Source organism: Ambystoma mexicanum, chromosome 11, assembly GCF_040938575.1.
Source record: "Ambystoma mexicanum isolate Mex_15411 chromosome 11, UKY_AmexF1_1, whole genome shotgun sequence".
Taxonomy (NCBI): Eukaryota; Metazoa; Chordata; class Amphibia; order Caudata; family Ambystomatidae; genus Ambystoma; species Ambystoma mexicanum.
Genome location: NC_090934.1, coordinates 1,199,001,644 through 1,199,013,845, shown reverse-complemented (window position 1 = coordinate 1,199,013,845; position 12,202 = coordinate 1,199,001,644). Strand labels below are relative to the sequence as shown.

At 46.1% G+C, this 12,202-nt stretch overlaps 1 protein-coding gene across 3 annotated transcripts in view; it reads left to right on the top strand.

The window, feature by feature from the left end:
- The first annotated feature begins 9,677 nt into the window (after positions 1 to 9,677).
- The window catches only part of SIN3A (SIN3 transcription regulator family member A), a 1,166,566-nt gene continuing 1,164,041 nt past the window's right edge, over positions 9,678 to 12,202 (top strand). The window contains exon 1 of one of the 3 annotated variants that reach the window (XM_069624553.1): positions 9,678 to 9,696. The gene's annotated coding sequence lies outside the window, so the exon portion shown is untranslated. Of the gene's footprint in view, positions 9,697 to 9,718; positions 9,754 to 12,202 lie in introns of those variants that run through there. The other 2 variants (XM_069624557.1, XM_069624552.1) reach the window with 2 other exon arrangements.

The window sequence follows — 12,202 nt, the reverse complement described above, 5'->3', positions numbered from 1 at the left end:
TTACAGGAGCAGCTGGACAAAATGCTCAGAGACGGAACAATTGAAATAGTAGAGTCCTCCGAGTGGCTGAGCCTGGTGGTCCTGATCAAGAAACAGCACTCCAGCAACCTACGCATACGCATAGACCAATGCAGTCTGAACCTCAAAGGGGTGACTGACAGCTACCCACTTCGAAGCATAAATGAGTTAATCATCCTCATGAAAGAGGCCAAAGATTTCTCGAAACTCAATATGAGGGATGCATACCATCAAATTAGTCTACATAAAGAGTTGAGGCCCCTGACATCATTCATAATGCCATTTGGGACATATTAGTTCACCTGCATGCCATTCGGTCTGTCTTCTGCTGCCTCAGCTTTCCAATGCATAATGGACTCAATACTTCGGGCAATTGGTAGCGTAGTGTATTTTCAGGATGATATCCTGGTTTATGCAGCTGATGTCAAAACGCACAATAGACTTCTCCGAGAGGTGCTGATGCCACTACAGGAAGCCGGAGTCAGACTATGATTCAACAAGTGCATCCTAGCTGCCGAAGAAGTGGAGTACATAGGGTAAAAAATCTAGAGGGCAGGAATCAGCCCAAAGAAAGAACTGCTGTAGGCATTCCTGAAAGCACCAGCTCCATCCAACGGTGTCCAGTCATTAATTCGAAAACAAAAGAATTGAATACAATAGTTGAGGATACATTTGTCCTAATAACCTTATTTTCGAATGGTCATTTGTGAGAATCATTTTCAAATAATATATCTAGTAACAATAATATAATAATATAGACACTTATTGGTTTTTGTAATAATGCTTTTATTTTAATAATGTTTTCTAATGTAACTTTGTTTACTAGATTGCTATGTATATATGATTATAAACTGTAAAAATAACATATAGATGAATATAAACTGTAATAATATGTGCAATTTTTATAAATATATAATATACATTATAACTTTTTCTAACTTTTTCAAACTGTTATACTTTTTAAATTGTAGAAGGCGTTATTGGATTATGTATTCAGTTATTCAAGTTTTGTTTTTGTTTAAGTTTCTAATCCAGCGTCCAACGTATGACGTCCCATGTTTACGCATCCATGCGTGGACGCCATTTTGCGAGTTCTTTTTGTTTGGTCGGGTTCCTATGCCTACGCGCTCTTGATTTTTTACGGATTTGTTGTTTTTTTTCAAGTTGGAGCGTTTTTTTTTCTACGGATGTGGCTTTTTGGACTGTTTTGTTATTGTGGAATGGATTTTTTCTATGCCTGGATGGATGTTTCATTTGGATTATCGATTCCTGATCACACGGATGTTTCTGCATGGATTTCCTTTTTTTTGATGTTTTTTTTTTCCTGGAATGGTTTTTATTTCTACTCTTGGAAGGATTTTGGATTCGGATTATGGATTTCTGATTTCTTGAATCGGTTCCTTATGGATTTCTTGGATTTTGGTACTTTTTTCAGATTGCAGATTTGGTGATTTGGGTGAGTTTTTACTTATTCATTGTTAACATTTCAAGTTTCAAGTTATAAGATAACGCTTCTAAATAGTTCATTGATTCCACTGACTCGAAATTGTTTACTATACTCATTATTCTCTCTTCATAGTCTCTGTATTTTTTTTCTGTTTATGAGTATTTTCAAGAGAAATAGTTTGTGCGATTTTAATTTCCTGTGTTGTTTGCTCCATTTGAAGTTGTTTTAGAAAATGCAACAAATTTGGGTTATTTACATTGAATTCTTTGTTTATTTTACTGTGCCACCCCTCCTGAATATTGTTTGTTCTTGGCCAGTTTTCCTTTACCGCTCGGTAACAGTTCCATATTGAAATTGGATATTTGGCTCTCCTCCTTGTACCTTTTCTTGTAAATTGCCCTATCCAGGTGTTTTCTAAATAATCTAACAAATCTCCTAATTCATCCTCATTTATTGTGAAGTATGCTGTGGTAATCAATGTTTCATAATATGTAATCACTTTGTCTTCCTGTACAAATGCCAAAGCAAATATTTGTGTTATCTGGTGCTGAAAATCACTGTTTTCAATGTATTTTGTTCGTAGGCCTAGCTTTTGTATTTTTCACCATATTGCTTGTCCGAAATTAAAAAAACATCCTTGTATATGAGTGTTTGGGTACATTGTTTGAAAACCTTTCAGTTGACCCTGTTCAAAGTCCATCACTATTGCATTTGGTGTTTTATCTGGTAATGCTTCTTAGATTTTCGCAAATACACATCTGTATAGTTCCTCTGTTTTGCCTGGCATCAACACATACACTAATGGTATTACTGTTCCACTTATTGTACCATGTAAAATTGGAGAAAGGATTCCGGACATGACTTAAATGTTGCATCTCTGTGCCATATTGTTAAATTTCCTAGATGTGACAAATTGGTATCAGTAGTAAAAATTTATATTTTTTCATCTTTTATTTCCAATGTTGCAAACAGAAACTGTTCCCCATTTTCAGTTTTTTCTAAAATATCAGGTACATTTATCTCAGTATAGTTATGTGGTGCCATAACCAGGTGGTTCACTTTCTGCTGTTTTTGTCTATTAATGATTCTTTTTAGTAGTTTTGTGTTCGGCATCTGAGCCGCTACATGCAGTGGAATTTCTCCATATGTACTGTTCACTATTGACCTACTTGCCTCATTTTGATTTGTTTCCGCATATTTTTAAATTTCATTTATCATCTTTTTAATCATTATCGCTGTAGTATCAGGCATATGGTTGTGTTCTCCTGTACATCGTATATTTTCTCCTTCTGTGATCGCTCTTCCTGTACATTTTAATTTACGATACTCGGTACATTTCCAATACGTTGATTCTTTACGTGTTATTTCTCGATTATATGTGTAGCCTTCGTACACCAATTGATTTCCTCCCATTTGGGATTGTACATATTCAATTTTCGCACTAATCATCTATCTGAAATAGCGAAAGTTATCGTTAATTATTGTTTCCTGACTCTAATATGTGTCTTTTATTATTATTTCATTAATTTCATTCATTTTGCTTACCTGATGATTTCAGTCACGTAATACGATTCTCGTGTCAGCTGGTGTTTCCTTATTCACTTTCTCTCACGCACTGACAGTTTGGTTTCAACTGTCACCTGTGTATATGCTGTCTACACAAGGTTCTTTACTCGTCGTTCCTACCTATTGTTTTAACCCTTTATCGATTGAGTTTTCAAGTATTACGTTGTTTAACCTTCGATACTTTTTTTTCGACCAAATTACTTTTTACATGTTTTCTACCAGATGTCGAAACTTTGACTTTCGATCCTTTTGATTTGATCCTTTTGTTTTTCGGCTATTTGTTTTCGGTCCTATCACCTATAACCCCATCCAACAGAGAAGAAATTAGATCATTTCTGGTAATGGCTAAATACTATGCAAAATGTGTGCAGAACTTTTCAGAGACCATGACCCCCATGTGTAAACTAATGAAAAAGGGGTATGAGTACCAGTGGGGAGCAGAGCAGCAGGAGGCGTTCAAAAAGGTAAAGGAGTGCATCACTCATGACCCCTGTCTGCAGCCATTCAAACCTCAAAAGAAGACAATCATATCTACAGATGCTAGCTCATACGGCCTGGGGGCAACACTAACTCAGAGAAAGGGTGACATGAAGCAAGAAGTGGCGTTCGCCTCTAAGGCACTGTCGCAAACCGAGATGAACTACTCTACAGTAGAAAAGGAGATGTTAGCATGGGCATTGGGCAGCTGGATACTTCTGGAATGTACCTGTGGGGCACCAAATTCCAATTGGTGACGGACCGCAAGCCGTTGGCACACATGCTTAGTCCTGGAGGGACGAGAAAGCCCACCCCCACCCCCACCTTGCAGCCAAGCTGCAGGAATACACGTACGAGTTGGTACATATCCCCGAATGGAGAAACGCACAGGCAGACTGCATGTCCAGTTTGCCGAAACGCAGTAACAGAGCACAACCTCCTGAAGGACGAGTGAGTCTTGGCCTCACTGGGAGATCGTTGAAGCAAACAATACTTACGAGTTGAATGACAAACACTGGAGAGAGGAAGAGGCCAGTGACACGACCGCGACAAAGATCACCCAATGGGTTCGGAATGGCTGACCTGATGAAAGAATCGTCTCTAAGGGCCTGAGGCTGTACTGGAAAGTGTTAGACAACATTTTGGAGGACCAAGGTATGCTGAAGAGAGGAGACCAGGTTATCCCACCGGTGGCGTTGAGGAGAACCATCATGTTATGTTATGTTATTTGGCATTTATATAGCGCTCTACATATCAATGGTATGACCTCAAAGCGCTGGTTTGTTGAACGCCCTCAGGGACCGGAGTCCAGGTCAATGGAGAGAGTAAGTGTCGTAGGGTGTGTGGGTGCACAAGTTATGTGTGCAGCTGATGTAATTGCCTGATGGTAGCTGCATCCTAGCGTTAGGTGTGGTGGTGATATCAGTTGAATGTGTGCAATCTGGTAGGTGGACACCTAGACTGGGTTCTGGCTGCGCTAGATCTGTAGGATGCTTATGTGTGCAGCTACGCCGGTTTGTCATGGGATATAGCTGCGTTTTATTTGAGTGATGAGTGGCTCATTGGGCAGTGTTCGTATGTGAGCAGCTAGGCCAAATTCATCAAGGGGTATAGCTGTACACTAATTGAGTGATGGTGTAGAGTAGAGAGTAAGCGTAGTGATATGATATGATAGTTCATCCACGAAGTGCTTAGGCACAGTGCACTTTGGAAGTGCTCGTGAGAAGGGGGGAATGAGGGGTAACGCAAGGACACTCCGGCAGGTCAAGCGCAGCCTGAATGGGAAGACTGGCTACAGTACTCGGTCTGGAGAACCTAGGCCGTGCATGTGCTGATGCACGGGCAGGAGTGGATGCCTGGGAACGGTACAGGGGACCGGAGGGGCTGGGTCCATAGTGACATCACGGGGGGCTGGTTAGGGGCAAATAGTAGGTATGAAGGGGCTAGCGGTATAGAGGGACATCACAGGACTAGAGGGGCTGCGAGTATACAGCGACATCAAGGGACCAGAGGGGCTGGGCAGACAGCGACTACATGGGACACTAGAGGGGCATGGGTACATTGCTATATCTTAGCGGACCAGGTGGGAGGCGGGGGGCGCATGTCGACATTGCGGGGACCCAGGATGCAAGGCGCATAGTGACATCATAGTAGACTAGTTGTTTGGGTGCAGTGCTGAGATGGTCATGGCAACGGTGAAACGTGGAGACCTAAGGGGTTGTGGGCATGGACGCCCATGGGGATCACAGTCTAGGTCAGTCGAGAGAGTAAGTGTGGTAGGGTGCGTGGGTGCACCAGTTATGTGTGCAGCTGATGTAATTACCTGATGGTAGCTGCATTCTAGCATTAGGAGTGATGGTGAAGATATCAGTTGAATGTGTGCAGTCTGGTCAGTAGACATTCAGACTGGGTTCTGGCTGCGTTAGGCCTGTAGGACGCTAATGTCCGCAGATAGGCTGGTTGTCATGGGATATAGCTGTGTTTTATTAGAGTGATGAGGTGTTCATGGGTGGTGTTTGTATGTGAGCAGCTAGGCCGAATTTAGAGAGTAGAGAATAAGCGTAGTGATATGATATGGTGGTTCATCCATAACACGGGTAAGCATAATGTGCTTCGAAGCGCTCAATGACAAGAGAGGGAATGAGGGAGGACACCAAGACACTCCCACAGGCCATGAGCAGCGTGAATGTGAGGACACGCTACTGCACTTAGTCTAGAGACACTCAGACTGTGCAAATGCTTAGGCATGGACAGAGAGGCATGCCAGGGAACGGTACATGGGGACCGGAGGTGCTGGGGACACAGCGACATCACAGGGGATCGGGGTAGGGGTAAACAGCAGGCATGCGTGGCCATGAGGATACAGGGAAACATTACGGGACTGGAGGGGCTGGGTATACAGCGACATTAAGGAGGACCAGAGGGGCTGGGCATGCAGTGACTACGTTGGACACGAGAGCGGAACTGGTGTACTGCAATATCATAGGGGACCAGGAAGGGGGGGTGTAGGCGCGTAGTGTCACTGCGGGGAGGCAAGGGGCTGTGCACACAGTGTTAACATAGTGGACCGGTGGTTTGGGCGCAGTGGCGAGATGGCCAGGCCGACTGTGAAATGTGGCGACATAAGAGGTTGTGGGTAAACTGTGACATCAGGGAAAAGAGGGGCTGGGTAAACAGTGGCATCACGGGGACCAGGGTATGCATCAACAACATGGGGGCTGGAGTGGAGGTAGCAGATAGGGACATTGCAGGAAAGAGTGGACCGGCGGTTTGGGGCGCAATGATGAGAAGGCCAGGGTGACAGTGAAACGGGGAACAAGAGGGGAAGGGGTATGCAGGGATATCATAGGGACTAGGGGGCTGGGCTGACAGTGACAGGGTTCAGAGGGATACATAGCGACTGGAGGGCTGGGCTTACAGGGGCCAGAGGGATACATAGCAGCATCACGGGTATTAGAATGCAGGTTACACAGAGATTTGCGGGTGCAGAGGGGCACACAGCGATATCACGGGGAATCTGGGGGCGGGGGACACTGCGACACCATGGACCAGACGGGCGGGGGACACAGCGGCCTCATGGGAATTGGGAGGAGTTATGACCCAAGTATATCAATATTAAGTATTTTAGGGATACGTTGTTTATAGCCAAATGAATGGATGTATTCATTGATGATATGGTTGGGAGTCTCATTGCGTGTTTAGTCATTGGGTTGTGAAAAATTCAGTTGCTACTTAGGTTTGAGGATGGTGTTATGGAAACAGCCACATTTTAGTACTTTGCGGAATGTCATATAGTCTTGGGTGTGTCGAATATGTGGGGGAAGCGAGTTCCACAGAGTCAGTGCCAGGGTTGAGAAAGTGGATCCGTCGATCCTGACCGAGTTAGTGGTTGGGATCACTAAAAGAGGTCAGTGCTTGATCTTAGGGTGCGGGGTGGGAGGTAAGGTTTTAACTTTCCTTGCAGGTATAATCGGCCGGTCTTGTGGACTGCATGGTGAGTGATGCACAGGGTCTTGAACGTGGCCCTTTCAATCAACTAGGAGCCAGTGGAGGGTTTGCAGAGCTAGAATGTTGCGCTCTATGGAGTTTATTAAGGTGGTATGCCGGGACTCCTAGGTATAGGGAGTTAGCATAGTCCAGTCTTGACATTACAATAGACATAACAGCGGCAAGTTTGTTCGGGAAGGAGAGGTAGGGAAAGATGCGCCTGAGACGTTTAGATGGTAGTGACATTTAGACACATTGTTGATCTGTCGGGAGAGGGTTAGGACAGAGTCCACAGTGCAGCCTAGGTTTTTTACTGTGTTGGAGGGGGCAGAGGGGATTGGCCCAGGGATGGGGGCCAAGGGAGTGGATGAGGTAGAAGTGCAGTGTTGCAGAGAGGTAGTCCCCATACAGGGCACTTGGGGAGCAATATGACAAGGAGGAGAGTGAGAGAGTCTTACTGGTGGCTGGGCATGGACCAAGATATAAGAGTCATGACTGAAAGGTGCCATGAGTGACTCAATAGCGATAAAAGGTTGAAAGTGAAACAGGCACCACTACACCCCACAGAAATCCCAGACGGAGTATGGCAGAAGCTAGGACTGGACTTCATAAGTCACTTTGTCTGGGTATTAAGCGTGCTATAAATAACCTATCATATATCAATGGAGCCCATGAAACCTGAGAATAAGCATGGGATTGTGTTGGTCGACTACTTATCGAAGTGGGTGGAAGTCGAATTTGTCCCAGACCTCCTGTCTGCCACAGTTATTGGTGTTCAAAAATATCTTCCAGAGGGAAGGACTGCCGGAGGATTTAGTCACCGACAATGGTGTCCAATTGATTTCACTGCAAGATGGACACATTACTAAAGGACAACATCCATCAGGTGAAAGCAGTGCTGTACCATCGCCAGGCCAATGGCTTGGTGGAACGGGCAATTAGCCACAGCGTCAGGGATGGACCCCGATTGCAGTCAAGGAGGCAGTAGCAGCCCACCAGTGACCCTCAATGGGACTACCAATGTCTCCCCATTTCGGCTGCTAAGAGGATGTAGAGCAGCATCCACCTTAATTCCTCCATGGCTGGCACAAGTAAGGGAGGGCGTAATGTTCACATGGAGGAATTGGTATGGAGAATGAAGAAGAGTAAGGAGTGCATGAAAGAGTGGAACGACAAAAGGAGGGCATCCCGGATCAGTGAGGTATGCGAAGGAGATTGGGTTAAAATAAAATGGTCACACAGAGACCCCGTCACAGGATCCAAATTCAGCAGACGCATCAGGGTGTGCCCAATGGGTACCAATCATGTGCGCACTCAGGATGGGAGGAGATGGCACTATTTGAAAGAAGTCTGAGGTAAGCACCAGATCTCACAACTCAGGATCATGTACACGACAGTCACGAAAAGGAAGAAGACAGAAGCCCACCAACCCCAAGGAAAGAAGGAACAGGAAGTCCATGTGAGCAAGAGTGCTGCCCAGCACCCATGGAGGAGAAAAAGGACTGGACGCCTGAAGTGGAGAACCCACAAGGGAAAGAGAGCAAAGGAGGTCATCCCCAGAGGGAGAGAAAGAGACCAGCATGGGTCGCAGACTATGTAACAGAGTAACACCACCTGGTTTTGTCCCCCAACGGTATGTAGAGACGTACTCTCACATGAGCGGGCCAACTCTCGCGAGAGCAGGCGGGAGGAAGCGGAGCGCAGCACACTCCAGGAATCATTCACGGCACGGGCTAGAAGCGAATAAAACCGCAGTCTCAGCACCCCTGCAAATGAGGCAAGCCCCCAATCCCCACTTGCCATCCACCCCTAACACAGACCCTCATTAACACTTGTGTGCTCCCACATGCTATGACCCACAGTGACGTAACTGTGCTGTTCTGACTGCAAGCTAGTAATAAAGAGCACATTCACTCCAGCTGGTGTCTGGGTAGTTATTGTGGGGCCACAACACTAATCCTATCCTTCCATCTGTACTCAATTACCCGAACTACAAGGGAATAGAAAAGGAGAGTTTTATGTACCCTGTTGGAAAGGGGGAGTTTCATGTACCCTGTCGGAAAGGGAGGGCGGAGGTTACGTATTAGAAAAAGGTTGAAATGCGGGGCTTATTTTTGAAAGGATATTTTTTTCAAGGCCTGCGCATTAGGCTTAATGACTAGTTTGACTCGGAGTATGTATAAGTTGGAGTATGCTTTAGCGCGCAACCACGTTCTCCACGCCGGGCCCAAACACAGGGTCTGTTCGCGGACTGTTCCCGCTTCCAGGGGTTGGTTTATAGTATTAAAGTAGGGCATTCTCAGGGTGTGCCACGGCATAAAAAGAAGAGGTGTTTAACTCGCCCCTGCTTGAAATCTGAAGCAGGGAAGCGCCAGTCCCCTTACGCTGCCTGGTGGGAGAATATTTTGTACATTAACCGATGCGCAGAAAGAGCACATTGCGTTGGACACGCCCTGTTGCCTGTGCTCCTAGTCCCGCCCCGGAACTGGGAGTGTCTGATAGATGGGCGTTGTTCTGCTCACTAGGCCCGCCCACAAAAAAGGTGGAGTGTACGCTCGTTTCCGCCCTCCGAGGAGGCGGGCGTGAACCCAAGGGGAAGGTGTTTGAAATATATGCACGCCCGCCAAGGGGAGGAGTCTGTACGGTGGCTCCGCCCCCTGGGAGGAGCCTCTTTCTCTCCGGACACCTCTCCCTGCTTTCAGGTAACAGCTGCTCCCCTGAAAATACCCGGAACTTGGTTCGCGACGGGTGAACAACTGGTAACTTTGTGAAAGGGTGTTGAACTGACAACGGGAAATGGGGGTTAGGGTGGAGGAGCGGATCCATGGAGGGGGCTTATAACAGAGGGTGGGGGGGGTTCGTAGCGATTTCGTAGGGGGGCTCTGTGGGTAACTGCGGGCGCACGCAGCCAACAGAGTATCCAGGGGAGAGGCGCGAGGGTAAAAGCCTGGTAAGGATTCCATATAACTGGAAAGGTTTGGGGGTACGCGGAGTGGTCTGCCCTCACCAGCCCAGTAAGGCGAGTCGTGGCGACATCGGACACATGTGCTTCTGTGTCTCGGGTGTGTATCTGTTTGGCCAGGGCATCGGGCTCGGTGGCCTCTGTTTGCAAGCCAAATCCCCCGGTTCTTCCGAGAACCGATCTCTAGTTGCTTGAAGCTTCGGGCTGCGTACGGGTGAAGGGTTGTAAGTCCGCGCATTGCCTTGACATCAAAACAGAGTTGTTATGCCCGTGCTGTTTTGTAACTTATTAGGGCTTGAGGGGTGCATTTCTGTCACAAGCTGGAATTGTTAGGTTTAGAGCCCACCGATGTGAGCATGTGTCGTTGACATACAGCAATGGCGACTTCTTTGCTAAGCTTTAAGGGGGCATCTGTCGCACTCAGTGATAGGCATGCTACTCTGTTTTGCATGAAGTAAAGGTGGCACCCATGACAAATGAACGTTGTCCTCCGTGATGCACGTGCCAGATATGGCAAGGAGTCTGGTAAACGAAAAAGTGGTTGTGTTTTGCAATGTGTGGCATGTTGTTACTTTTCGGCACACAAGTGCACCTTCTGGTTTTTACGTAGGATAGACGGGTCTCTCGACCTCTTGCCACCTTCAGGCACCAGCGCTGGCACTGACAGGTTGGGCCCAGCCAGACGGCTCACAAAGCTGCCAGAGGACTCGTTAGGAGGGAATTTGCCTAAGTCATACATACACACTTAAGGCACTCCGCTGTAAGTCCCTTGCGTACCTAACCAGGAGGCCAGAGGACTCGTTAGGAGGGAATTTGCCTAAGTCATACATACACACTTAAGGCACTCCGCTGTAAGTCCCTTGCGTACCTAACCAGGAGACTGGGTCTATGCAGTTATTTTGACTGAGACCTTGCATCTTTCTTTAGCCAGGCCACCCGCCCGCTCACCCCACTACTCTCGAATTGCTAACTTAAAAGTGAATAACTGTTGCAACGTGTCTACCCAAGTTTACGTTTCCCGCTGGCACAAATGCGCAATCTGATCCCGGCTACATATATCACGCTGCACATCTTTTAGTGAAGTTTGTCCTCTTTGTGTTAGGATGGCATTTGCAACTTTATGCACCGTCTTCTTCCTTGGCATTTCAGGGCATTTCGTTTTTGGATCATTTTCTTTTGTACATGGATAAACACACACATGCCTTTTTTCGCAGATCTATGCTTTGGGCATTGCTTTAATTTTATCCTACAACCTTCCGTATGCTGGCCACATACTGCTGCTTTTTAGTTACTGTGTCCTAGGTTGCAAGCAAGTCCCAATGTGTCTTCAGCCATGCAGAGTATGCTGTCAGAGGAATGCATAATAATTGTCCTAATCTGTCTCTCTCGTCTACTGGGCAATGTCTGTTGACGGACGGTCCCCTCATCTAGGTCAACTACCTGGGGTGATAGATGCTTTTCCTATTTTGGGCCACGGTCCTGGAATCCGCAACACCAGACCGTCGTAGTATTGATTCCCTATCTGTTTTTAGGATACAACTCAAAACGTATATCATTTTGGCATAGCACAAAATGTGGGGCCCCGTTGCTGGCCATGTTTGACCCCCCCCCCCAGCTCGGCAACAAATCACGGGCCGCACCAAACTCTGGGCCAGCCTAGATTACTGCACATGCGCAATACGCATGCATGTGCTGCCACAGGGATGCGCTGCACTAGGAGAAATATATATATATGTATATAGGTGTGGTTTAATGCATTACACAGCACACTTTCTGAGAAAAATTGGCTAAAAAGCCAGAGTGTTTGCATTTGTTTTGTAGGGTAACGCCAATCCAAAAATCCAATATATGCAAGTCAACAACAGTGCACAGGAACATTGCTTTAATTAATGTAATGCTTTGCTATTAAAAACCCAATACCACAATGAAAACATGTCCAACTGGCTGCACAATGTAGACCAGTCTAGGCACATAATAACATATTACAGTAAAGCATACCCAGTCACATTTAGACATACCTAGACTGGTTGCACCAAAATGCTGTCAAAGCAATAATGCTTATCATGCTTGTTTTATCACGTATGACCCGAAAAAATATACGCCACAGTAAGCAATTGCTAGATTGGCATCACCCAAATGTAATTACCAGTCTAGCCAGGTAATTACACTTAGCAGGGCTACTTTATCAGAGATTCCCAGTTTTAAAAAAAGTCAAGCCAAACTAAGAAATGACTACAGTGGCCTCA